The sequence below is a fragment of the Callithrix jacchus genome, chromosome 17 (assembly GCF_049354715.1).
Source record: "Callithrix jacchus isolate 240 chromosome 17, calJac240_pri, whole genome shotgun sequence".
Lineage (NCBI taxonomy): Eukaryota > Metazoa > Chordata > Mammalia > Primates > Cebidae > Callithrix > Callithrix jacchus.
The window spans coordinates 5,299,185-5,311,185 of NC_133518.1; the positions used below are offsets into that span (position 1 = coordinate 5,299,185).

The 12,001-nt window shown below is 48.7% G+C and overlaps 1 protein-coding gene across 2 annotated transcripts in view; it reads left to right on the forward strand.

Annotated features, from left to right (window-relative positions):
* The first annotated feature begins 893 nt into the window (after positions 1-893).
* LOC100389549 (dynein axonemal heavy chain 5) overlaps positions 894-12,001 on the forward strand; it is a 60,408-nt gene continuing 49,300 nt past the window's right edge. For both annotated transcript variants that reach the window (XM_078353694.1, XM_078353693.1), the window contains exon 1: positions 894-1,006. The gene's annotated coding sequence lies outside the window, so the exon portion shown is untranslated. The remainder of the gene's footprint in view (positions 1,007-12,001) is intronic.

The following is a 12,001-nucleotide window of genomic DNA, read 5'->3' on the forward strand; positions in this document are numbered from 1 at the left end:
GGTGCCTCTCGGAGATGTGGTTCAGGCTGGGGAGAAAGGTCTTCAAATCTCCAGTGGGCGACGAAGCTACGTCGGAGTTAAGTGTCCAGTGATATCTCCCGACGAATATCACGTCTACTCTGGGTAGGGTCATTGCTGTAGGCGACGAAAGGCTCTGAGGCTGAAGCCTTGGGCACCCCCATACCAGCCTCTACTTCGCTTCTGCTTAAAGCCACACCGTCAGGCGCCTGGGCGGTGACTCGGTTTCCCTCGGTCGCCCAGAGTCCGGATCATCACTCACCCGCTCGTCACCCCACCCGTGCCCGGTCGGCAGAGGCACCAGGTCTCTGGCCCCACCTCTCGCTTTGCTAGGGAAGCCAGAACAGCCTCTTCTTGTCCCCGGCTTCTCCGGGGCGGAGCCCACCTGTGCTGGGGCGGGGCCGGGGCCGGGCCAGGTGCGGCGAACCGGAGCGGCCCGAGCCGGGAGCCCAGTCCCGGACTGGCGGAGGCGGGCGGCCGTGCGCCGGGGAAGCCTCCTTCTGGGCAGCGAGAGAGGGCGGCGGCGAGCCTGCGACGGGAGAGGCGAGGCGAGGACAGCCCGGCGCGGAGCACGCGCGCGGAGGAGAAGCCGGGCTCCACTCCCGGAGAGAAGGGCGGGGTGCCCGCGCAGCCCGGGGACCCCTCGCGCCCGGAGCATGAGCCCGCGCCCTGCCGGAGAGCGGCCGGGGGAGGCGGCCACGGTGGAGCCCTGAGACGCTGGGCCGGGACGCGGGGCGCCCGGGGAGCGGGGCCCGGCCAGGGGGCGGCGGCTCCGGGGGTTGCAGCCCGCGCCGGCGGCGGCCGCCTGGGCGCAGCGCCGTGGGGAGCCCCCGGGCCGCGCGGCTCCTTCTCCTCCTACGCCCGGTGAAGCTGCTGCAGAGGCGCTTCCGGCTGCTGCTGGCGCTCGCCTTGGTGTCCGCGGGGCTCTGGACTCTGTATCTGGAACTGGTGGCGTCGGCCCAGGTCGGCGGGAGTCCCCTGAATCGGAGTAAGTAGCGCCGAGGGGAGGCGAAGGGCGTGGGGGTGGGCAGCGGCGGCTCCTGCGTTGGGGGGACCCGCCTCTCATCCCATCCTCAGACCCGATTTCCCACCCGTTTCTCCCTCAGGTGCCTGGCGTCGCCCCGCGCGTACTCGGGGAGAGCGGCGGGCGGGGGAAGCTGCGGGGCCGAGCGCAGAATTCCCGAGCCCGGGCCTGCCCGCTGGCCGTGTGGGGCCGGGGCATCCCGGGGGTGCTCCTCGCTTCTCCCCTCGGAGAGCGAGCGACCTGGAGAGAGGCTCCTCGCCCGCCCCGCCGAGACGCTGGCAGAGACTCGGCCCCTCCTGCCGTGCCCGGCTTGTGGCTCCCGCGTTGGAAGTTCGCAGGGTCCACGCGCTAGCTGGGGATTCGTGTGCGGGATGCTCTCGGCTGTCCATGCCCAGGCACGCGCTCCAGTCCGTGCGGCGCAAACTGCCCACCGCCTTCTGTTTGGCTCACTCCGTTTCCTCTCCTGCGGCGTCTTGTGGGGGGTTCTTTTTCAGGATACCTCGGAGAGTCCCCTCTCCTTCCCGCTTCACTACTCTCCCAGCGCAGGCAGTCCTCTTCCTCTGAATCTCCCACCTCCCCGCTGCGCCCTGCCTTGCCTGTTTTGGCCGCCCCTTCTGCTAGTTATCTGAAGCCTGAGCAATCTCCCAAACTCTCCAGTTTAAGGAGATGGATGGAAAGCACGGTGGAGTGGGCAGCGGGTAGATTCCTACTTCTGTTTTTAACTTAGCCAAAGCCACTTAGTAATTCCATGCCTCAGTTTCCTCTGAGGACAGCAGGAGAGCATGGTCTCTGCCTTTTTACATAAATAGGTATGGCGGTGCCAGATGGTTTTCAACGTACTGCGGATGGGAGTAACAAAGTAAAACTGACAGTGTGAGGGGCTGTAAAAGACCCTGCAATCGCTGGGAAAAGGACTGGAGAAACTCTCATTACTGCCAGGTGCCCAACGCAAGACTGAGGGGCCGAGGTTCAAGGTTCTGGCACATGGCCTCCCATGCCTTCACTTCCCTCCCGCTTTGGGGAAACTCAGACAGAGTGACTGAGCAAGTTGCTGAGAAGACACTCTGACCTATAGTCCTGTCAGCTCCTCTATCCAGAGTTGGGTGTGGTGCTGTGCCTTCTCTTGTGGCCCAAGAGAGGGAATTATTAGGGACCGTCGTTGAGCTGCTTCGGGTTGGAAATGTATATTTATGGCCTAACCTTTCTGTGGTGATGGAAATAATTCTGGCTGTGAGTTAGAGGAGACTGGCTGTGCCACTAACTAGCTGGGGAATCAAGGGGAAAAGGACAGCTTCTCAGGTGAAAATGATTTGTCTAGATGATCTCCAAGTTGTCTTTCAGTCTGGATACTAAGACTGGACTGCACATGAGCATTTCCAGGGCTGGAGAGCTCAGCACATCACTAGGAAGGCTGAGTCCACCCCAGTGCCACAGCTGGACGCAGAAGAGCCCTTGCCTCTGATGACCAAAATCTGCCTGCCCATAGTGAATTCTTCCCTCCTCTGGGCCTTGTTCTTCCTTCTGAAAGACAGTGAATCTGTTCTCCCCTGTACCGCCACTCAGCCCCAAATGGATGAGCTCCTTTGGAGGGTATGCGGGTGGGGGCCTGGGAGGTGACACCTCTTCCCAATGTAGCCATCATTTTGGCTACATTGTCTTTTTGTCCTGGGCTGTCCCCTGATATTCTACTCTCGATTTCCCTATTGAATGAGATTTAGACAGGAGCTGTGGTTTCTGGCTTCTTGTCTCCCATCCTTTTTTGTTGTGATGAAGCCGATATCTTGCATCGGAGTTCCCTCTTTTCCTGTAGGTTTCACTCTAGCTCAGAGCTATTCCTCTGGAGGGAGAGCCAGGGGGGAGGCATTAGGAAAGGAGAGGTGGAAAGGGGTTGCTAGCATTCCCTCCTCCACACCCTTGCATGTCAACCAGGGTAGTAAAACTGCACCTCCCAGGCCTGTATCCCTGGCCTCAACCACAGCAACCAGAACCAGCTTGTTGGCTCTGCTTTCCAGCAAGCCACCCCGCCTCCCCTCTCCAGCAATCCCTGCCAACTCCCTCCACCACCCACAGCTCCCTGTCATCTGTAAGGCCAGCCTCCGTTACCAGGAACCTTTCATTTGCCTGTCCCTGTGCTGGATCTGGTGCTGGAAGAAGAGTGTGGAGAGATGGCAGTCACAAACTCCAGGGTTACCAGTAATGACAGGGGCACATGCTTCCTTCTTTATCTTCATGAAATAACCCGGTAGTTTAAGATGTGGATGATGTACAGTTTGGGCTCCACATGTAGAAGGAGATATAACCACAGCTGGAGTGGCTTCAGAGAAAAACAACCAAAATCCTTAACAAATAGAAAATGGACAAAAGAATTGAGACTGTTCACTCATTCATTCACACAAATATTGACTTAGCGTCTACTGGAGCCAGACCTTGTGTGGGGCCAGGTAGGTGTGATGACCAGGATGGGGTTTCTAGCATCTACAGCTTTATCTAGGAGGAGAGCTAAGGTGCCTACATCAAAATGGTTGTAATATAAAAGTCATTAAGTTTTGCAAACATAGGACCTATATGTTTCTGTGACACCTCTTGAAATGGGGAACAGCTCTCCCAACTAATATTTCATGGAAATGGTGACATTTTGGGAGATTTTGAAGAGTTGGTAAGATTTTGGTGGATACAGAAAGGCTATTCCAGACAGAAGTAACGTCACAAAGACTGAGAGTCTGGGAAAGTTTGTATTTGAGAATACTGAACAGCTGAGTTTGGTGAAGCAGAGTATAAGGAGAATAGAGGATGATGTTATGCGTGGAAGACAGTAAAAACCTTGAAGAGTGGCGTTTATTCAGTAGCTAGCAGAAAGCAGTTGAACGTTTTACAATAGGGTAGCATTGTAGAATGGGACAAGTGGAGGGTAACAATACTTTTGGTATGGCATGGTGGTTCTGGAACAGGGTCCTGATGAGTCCCCTTGTTGAGGCCAACCATAACCCTTTAGCTGCTGGGTCATGAAGCTGTCCTAGGGAGGGGGTCCAGGTGGCAGTGGGACACTCAGAGGGCCTAGGGCAGTCACTGTACTAACACACGCGTAAGGATTTCAGTGTTTTAATAAGTGACGTGGCTATCCTGAGATATGTACTGGCTGAAAAACAGCCCTGGGAACAAACTGTTATTGGAAGTTAACGATTCTCAGATCAGGCAGGTTTTAACAAGTTAGATACCCATTTGTTCAGATTGGATCAGCTAAGATTCTATCTGAAGACAGAGTTCTGGACTAAAACCGTTTCTAGAGGCCAGGGGCAGTGGGTCACACCTGTAATTCCAGCACTGTGGGAGGCTGAGGAGGGCGGATCATTTGAGGTCAGGAATTTAAAACCAGCCTGGTCAACATGGCAAAACCCCATCTCTACTAAAAAAAAACAAAACAAAAAACCAGCTACTAGGGATGCTGAGGCCGGAGAATCGCTTGAACTCGGGAGGCAGAGGTTGCAGTGAGCCAAGCCAAGATTGCACCACTGCATTCCAGCCTGGGTGACAGAGCAAGACTCCACCTTAAAAAAAAAAAAAAAAAAGATGGTTTCTAGAGATGAAACATCTCAGAGCCAGTAGATGACTTTTGGGCACAAATCCAGGACAGAAGGAAGGCATACGCTGGCCTCTTTTAGATCTCCCAAAGCTGGGTCTGGCATGTCCCCATTTAAGTGCCAGGATTATGTGCTGGATCCCAAAGTATTCTGAGGCTCAGAAAGCCATTGACTTTCACTGCCTTCCTCTATCTGTACCACGTCTCCCTGGTTGGCCTTAGTGACTTCTGGCTGACTTGAGTGGGCTGAGGGAGGCGCATCCACAGTGTGAAGCAGTCACTGCAGCCCGGACCACCACAGCCATTCTGATTTGGAAAGGATACAAACCCTCCAGTAACAGAGGTAACACAGGGCAGAGCAGTAATCTGAGATGCAGGCAGGGAAAGAGGGAGAAGCGAATGAGACAGATGTGTGGGCAGAGGAGGGATAGTGTGGCATGGAGTTGAACCCCAGCACAGCAGCAAGCACAACTGCCTCGTGTGCTCCCACGGGCAGGGACTGTTTCATGCAGCTCTGGCTGGGCTGCCTCTCTGTCCCAGGGAACCTCTAGCTTCCTTTCACGTGTCCTGTTTACCTCTCTTTATGCTGACATTCAGGTCATCAGGCTACTGTGTGTGCCTTCAAATTAACATTCAATTCTGGGCACATACTAGGTGCTCAGATAAGTACCTTCTGGATATGAATGTGTCAGCTCTGAATTTCCAAGCACCTGATATTTTCCACATGCAGATACTGTGTTTATCAGGGACTGACCTAAGAATAAAACCTAGAAGTTCTTGTTCCTTGTACCATAATACACATACACAACAATAGCCTGTGAATACAAATGCAAAAGATAAATGATAAGACTTTTATTTAATCGTGTGCTTTCTTTGGTCATTGCCTATACAAGGAATGCAGTTTTTGACAATAGGCGACCTTACCCATATTTAGAATCTCTCCTTTCCGTGGTCTCTCAGTCCCTGTGCTGATGTGGCCAGCAGAACCTCAGCAACACATCTGCCATCTTTACCCTGCCTACTACCCAGGAACCCTCAATCTCAGCTGAGATTCCCCTGCTTGGTGGTTCTGGGGCTGCCTGCCACTCCCTGTCCTGGGAGTTGTTCAGACACTGTGCATGGTTATAACTGCTTTGTAGCACAAGGTTTTCTGAAAGCACTTCTGGGCTGGTTTCAGGAGAGGTTGGTAAGTACACGGCAGTAATTTTCCAGGCCATGGAGCCTGGTCTAGCCCTCTAGTACTGAGCTGTATGGAGCAGAGTGGAGCAGCGGACATAGCAGAGTTTGCTTTGGAAGGAGTCCTAGAGGCTGTTCTTGGAGTTGGCCACTCACTGTCTAGTTCTCCTCTACAGTGTTCCACCAGTCTCAAAACTAAGCTTTTATTTTCCATAAGCGCCTTTCTTTATATGTAAAGATTATGTGGTCTCAACTAGGCGAACAAGTTTTCAATCCTTTGACCTTGTGATTCATATAATTAATAGATTTATATATTAGCCAATATACAAAAATGCAAGTGGAAGAGGTAAGAATAGTTGTATGGTGGCTCTAAAGGGCACTGGGCTGCATGTGTTACATATTCTTAACAAAGCGTGACAGATCTTTCAATTTTTACAGACTCATGTTAACAAGTGGTACTTTGAATGTTAGAAATATCCATTGGATAAGCAAAAATGAATATTCTTTGTATTCTTGTGATACTTTAGTGTATGATTTTATTTATTTATTTATTTATTTATTTATTTTTTGGAGATAGAGTCTCACTCTGTCACCAGACTAGAGTGCAATGGCATGATCTCAGCTCACAGCAACCTCTCCACCTCCCAGGTTTACCTGAGTAGCTGGGAGTACAGGTGCTAGAGATGCGGTTTCACCATGTTGTGCAGGATGGTCTTCAACTCTTGATCTGCCTGCCTTGGCTTCCCAAAGTGCTGGGAATACAGGTGTGAGCCATGGTGCCTGGCCTAGTATATAATTTATTTTTATGTTCAGTATGTTCTTTATTTTGTAACTACAAAAGGCCTGATACTGACCAACTTTTTAAGAAGATAAACATGCAAATCGTTCCTGTGGTCCCTCTTTTTATTCAAGTATATGTACAGAAAGCTTGATGAGCAGTTTTCACAAACTGAAAATACCTGTGTTATGAGCACCATGATGAAGAAGCAGAATATTACCAGCATCCCAGTGCCCCCACAGGGGGCTATCAATCACTACCATCAGCATAGATTAATTTAGCATATTTTAATATTTTATATAAATGGAATAATAGATTGTGCTTTTTTATTAAACATTTTTAAAAATTAAATTATTTTTTGAGACTGGTCTTACTCTATCTCTCAAGCTGGAGTGCAATGATGTGATCTTAGCTTATTGTACCCTTGAATTCCTGGGCTCAATTATAGGAGTGAGCCACTGCGCTCACTCTCATTTTAAAATGATATTATTTATGATTATAAAAATGATGCATCTGGGTGTGGCGGCTCATGCCTGTAATCCCAGCACTTTGGGAGGCTGAGGTGGGCAGATCACTTGAGGTCAGGAGTTTAAGACCAGCAACCTGGCCAACATGATAAAACCTCATCTCTACTAAAACTACAAAAATTAGCTGAGTATGATGGTGTGCACCTGTTGTCCCAGCTACTCAGGAGGCTGACACACAAGAATCACTTGAACCTGGGAGGCTAAGGTTGCAGTGAGCCAAGATTCCACCACTGCACTCCAGCCTGGGTGACAGAAGGAGACTCTGTCTCAAAAAAATAAATAAATAAAATAAAATAAGGATAAAAATAATGCATGCTTGGGCCAGGCGCGGTGGCTCACGCCTATAATCTCAGCACATTGGGAGGCTGAGGCAGGCGGAACTCGAGGTCAGGAGATCGAGACCATCCTGGCCAACATGGTGAAACCTCATCTCTACTAAAATACAAAAAATTAGCTGGGCGTGGTGGCACTTGCCTGTAGTCCCAGCTCTTCAGGAGGCTGAGGCAGGGGAATCACTTGAACCCGGGAGAGGCGGTTGCACTGAGCCAAGATCACGCCACTGCACTCCAGCTTGGCGACAGAGCAAGACTCGATCTCAAAAAAAAAAAAAATGTGTGCTTATTATACTAGATAACAGCTGTGTATCTGGACCACATTAACTCCAGTGAAAGTACTTTTTTGCCTTTAGGCACCCCAGCATCACTAATAAAATAACCTAAGTCCAAGGAAGACCAGGGGCCTAAAAGCTATAGGATACACAGCCTCTGAAATTCCCCAGTAGCTCTCTGCCAGGGAGGAATTGAGAACTGCTGCTCATCCATATGTGAGAACTCTCTAAACATGTTTCTTCTGGTCTTGATCTTGGAAATAGCTGTGCTTTTCTTGAGCTGTTTGTTTTAATTTTTATTGGTCATATAAGTTGCATAATCACTCTGATTTCTCTCTTTGTGTTGGTTACTAGAAAGCTTTCGGATTCAGTTTTTTCCTCACCTGGTGAAAAGTGTAAAGGATTTTATGATCTGTATTTTTCTACTAATTTTATGCCTGTGCCTTTATCTCCCCAGCCCCACAACCAACTATTTCCAGTTTATGTCATCTTATATTCTAAGCTACTTTAATTTTTATAAGTTACTTTATTTTTTCCTGGACCAAATCAAGGCATATAATAAATCAACAAGATCACTATGTTATGCATACAAGCATGAAGAAGTGAGCCCCTAAAATGCCACCACTCTGACCTAGACATTGTTGCAAAAATAAAGTACAATAAGCAGTGATAACAAGAGGTTGGATTCCAGGATGCCATAGACAAAAAGTCTGGATTTAAAAACTTAAAAAGCCAAAATAGTATCGTCCTGACCTTTTTGGAGGTCTTTATTTAGGTACTAAAAAGTTGAATCACATCCACAAATTATTACCTCTTTCCATAGCAGAAGACTATCAAAAGCTTGGAATTTACTGACAGATGTTGGGGCCTGTGCCACTTTTGTTGAAAATCATGACCCCATACAAGGCAAATTCAATAAAATTTGGGGCATCCCTGACACTACCAAGAGAACAATTGAGAGACTGACCAGGAAGGCCAGAAACCTGGTTTGCTGTGTGGGCACCGTCCCTGCAAAGGTCTGGGAGGAAGCTCCTCACACCAGCAAGGAAACCTCAATGTGAAGATCTGTAGCCACTGCCAGCCTGTTGCTTTTGGATGCATAAAGTCACAAACTAATTTAGAGAACCAGCCCCTAGCCCCTCTACTAGCAGCTGAGAATCCCTGCTTAGGGAATACATTTTATCCATCTCTTCCACCCATTTCTTCTTTGAAATTGTGTTCTTGTGGTGCCTAGCAGAGGCTATGCGTGTGTCCCACTCTGCACAGCTAAAATTCTGCTTTGTGGCCACACTACCCAGGAAGAGGGCCTACAAATGGGAAGAGAATAGAGAGAGGTGGGAGTGGAAATAAAGAAATGACATTTCACGTCGACCAAGGATTTTATTTATAAATGCTCAAGAAATTGATTGTTGTGTATTTTGCAGTTTCTATTTATTTTGCAAACCCTGAATGGCTACAGAAGCAATTCATTCTAAACTTAAAGCAAAATGTTTATGGAACATTTACTTTTTTGTGGCAGACTGAGTGGACTGAAAAGCATTGATAATTCCTGGAAAAAATTGTGGAGTTTGAAGACAGGCAAAGTTCAAGTTCAAGCTCTATTACTCACCAATTGTGGGACTTTGTAGAAGGCATTTATTCCTTTCTAAGTCTCAGGGGTCTTGTCTGGGTAGTGGGGCTATAATGCAGTTCCTGTAGAGCTTTTCTTGTGACTAAATGAGATTTAGTGAGCCTAGAACATATTAGGAGCTCAATGTATGTTGGTTCCCATCTCTTCCCTCTCAGTCTGATAGGAGTTAGAGAATGGCTGGGCAGGAGGAGCAAACAGACACATTCCTCAACTGGCCCATTTGCCAGTGCCTCTTCAACTTCTCAGCCCATGACATAGTTGTGTCCAGTCCCCCAGTGGTCACTATGCCATTCGTGTCCAGCACCTGCCACCAAATACACATTCTTCAATCACTTTTTCCCTCCGTGATGTTCAGCAGTGCCTGTATCTTTCCATCCCTGGCAAAGATTTATATTAGGGGAGGGGGCCAGGCTAAGAGTCAAGGATTTTGCTGAGAATGAGAGCAATGTGGGGGGCTGTACCAAGGCACAGAAGCACAGCAATTGGGAAGTGATAGCCTCTTACTCTGCTGCATGCCCCTGAGTACATGCTGAGATTTCTGAGACTGGAAGACAGGAACACGTGGCAGTTATCTCATTTATGTAAAAAAATATTTTTTAGAGATGGGATCTCACTATGTTGCCCAGGCTGGTCCTGAACTCCTAGGCTCAAGCAATCCTCCCTCCTTAGCCTCCCAAAGTGCTGGGATTACAGGCATGAGCCACTATGTCCATCCAGTTTTCTCTTTGTACATCCTAGCTTTGTAACTGATTTTCCTGGTTTCCTGATTGCAGGAAATCAGTTTATCTGAAACTAATTTTCTGTCCTTTTGAGGGCTTCAGTTCTGTAATCTTTGGAGTGAGATGCTTCTTTGCAGGAGTAGATTTGGAACTTGCCCATGTCACTAAGGGGTGAAGGGGATAGTCAGAAAGGAATATCTTTGACATTCTGGCACTGGTCTTTCCAAGGCTCAGTTGCCTGAACCAGGAGGTGGCAGCTCTCCCAGTAGTTCTGACTGCTTTGGCCTCCAAGGTCACCTCTGACAACATGGTCTCCGTACAAGCAGTTGCCTCAAAGATTAAAGGCCTCCCTGCTGAGATCTTCTTACAAATCCTCTGATCCACTCCTTTCCACCCTGCCTGCCAAGCCTGGGTTCAAACGAATGTGTGTGGTGTGTGCTCATGCACACCTCCCTTGCCAGCCAGCTGGTCCCAGCTGCTCACCAGCACCTCTCAGGCAAAGGTGGGCAGGAGGAATGAGGACGGGGAGGATTCCCTCATGGAGCAGGCACACAGCGCAATACGTACTCCATGTCCTGGGTCTCCTTTCTTTTCATTTCAGCTGAGCAGAGGGCCTGGGAAAGAGAGGTGGAGATGGGGAACACATGCCAGGTGAATGACTTCCAACAGCAGAAGGCAGGGGAGATTGCACAGGCACAGAAAACGGGTAGAGAAATTAGGGAGTGAAATGGAGGGAGAAAGCTTTATCCCATTTTTTTCATTTTAGTGACTGTATTTTTTTTTTTTTAGATGTAATCTCCCTCTGTCACCCAGGCTGAAGTGCAATGATGTGATCTCAGCTTACTCTAACCTCCGCCCCCCCAGGTTCAAGTGATTCTACTGCCTCAGCCTCCTGAGTAGCTGGGATTACAGGTGTGTGCCACCACCCCCAGCTAATTTTTGTATTTTTAGTAGAGATGGGGTTTTGCCATGTTGGCCGGGCTGGTCTCGAACTCCTGATCTCAGGTGATGCACCTGCCTCGGCCTCCCAAAGTGCTGGGATTATAGGTGTGAGCCACCGTGCCTAGCCTAGTGACTGTATTTTTTAATAAGTTTTATTTAGTTCTATTTCAAATTTGTTGGGTCCCTTTAAAAATATTATCTTGTGGCTGGACGAGGTGGCTCACACCTATAATCCCAGCACTTTGGAAGGCCAAGGCGAGCAGATCACTTGAGGTCAGGAGTTCGAGACCAGCCTGGCCAACATGGCAAAACCCTGTCTCTACTAAAAATACAAAAATTAGCTGGGCATGGTGGCGCACACCTGTAATCCCAGCTACTCTGGAGGCTGAGTCAGGAGAATCACTTGAACCCAGGAGGCAGAGGTTGCAGTGAGCTGAGATTGTGCCATCGCACTCCAGCCTTGGTGACAGAGTAAGACTCCGTCTCAAAAAAATAAATGATAAAAATAAAAATACTGCATCGTTCTTTAAAACAAATTCATTTAATTATCTAAAATTTAAAACAAATTTATTTAATTATCTAAAATTGTTGGTTGTCCCAAACTAAAAGGCTGCTAATGTGTTAGCATCTGCTTGCTGCTTTGATTTCTACATGTTTGTATTCTGGCTACCAGAGATTTCTCTTACCTTATGGAGGGCTTTACTATGCAGGTTGATTATGCTGTTGGAAGTTTGCAGGATGGCTGGGACATAGTGAGGTTGCTCAGGTGTTACTGCAGTGACCCAGGGGGTGAGTGGTGAGTGCCTACCTTGAAGGGGTGACAGGTAAAAGCTGAGACATCTCAAGGCAGGAAGCGACAGACTTTGGTGGTAGGGTTGTTGTAGAAGGTGATAGAATACTAAAGTTATGGGTTTCACACGTGGTTCTCTGGCTGTATTCTGTCACCATCATTTAAATAAGGGTTGTCTTGTGCACCCAGCATCTCAGAAATGGTCTCCTGAGG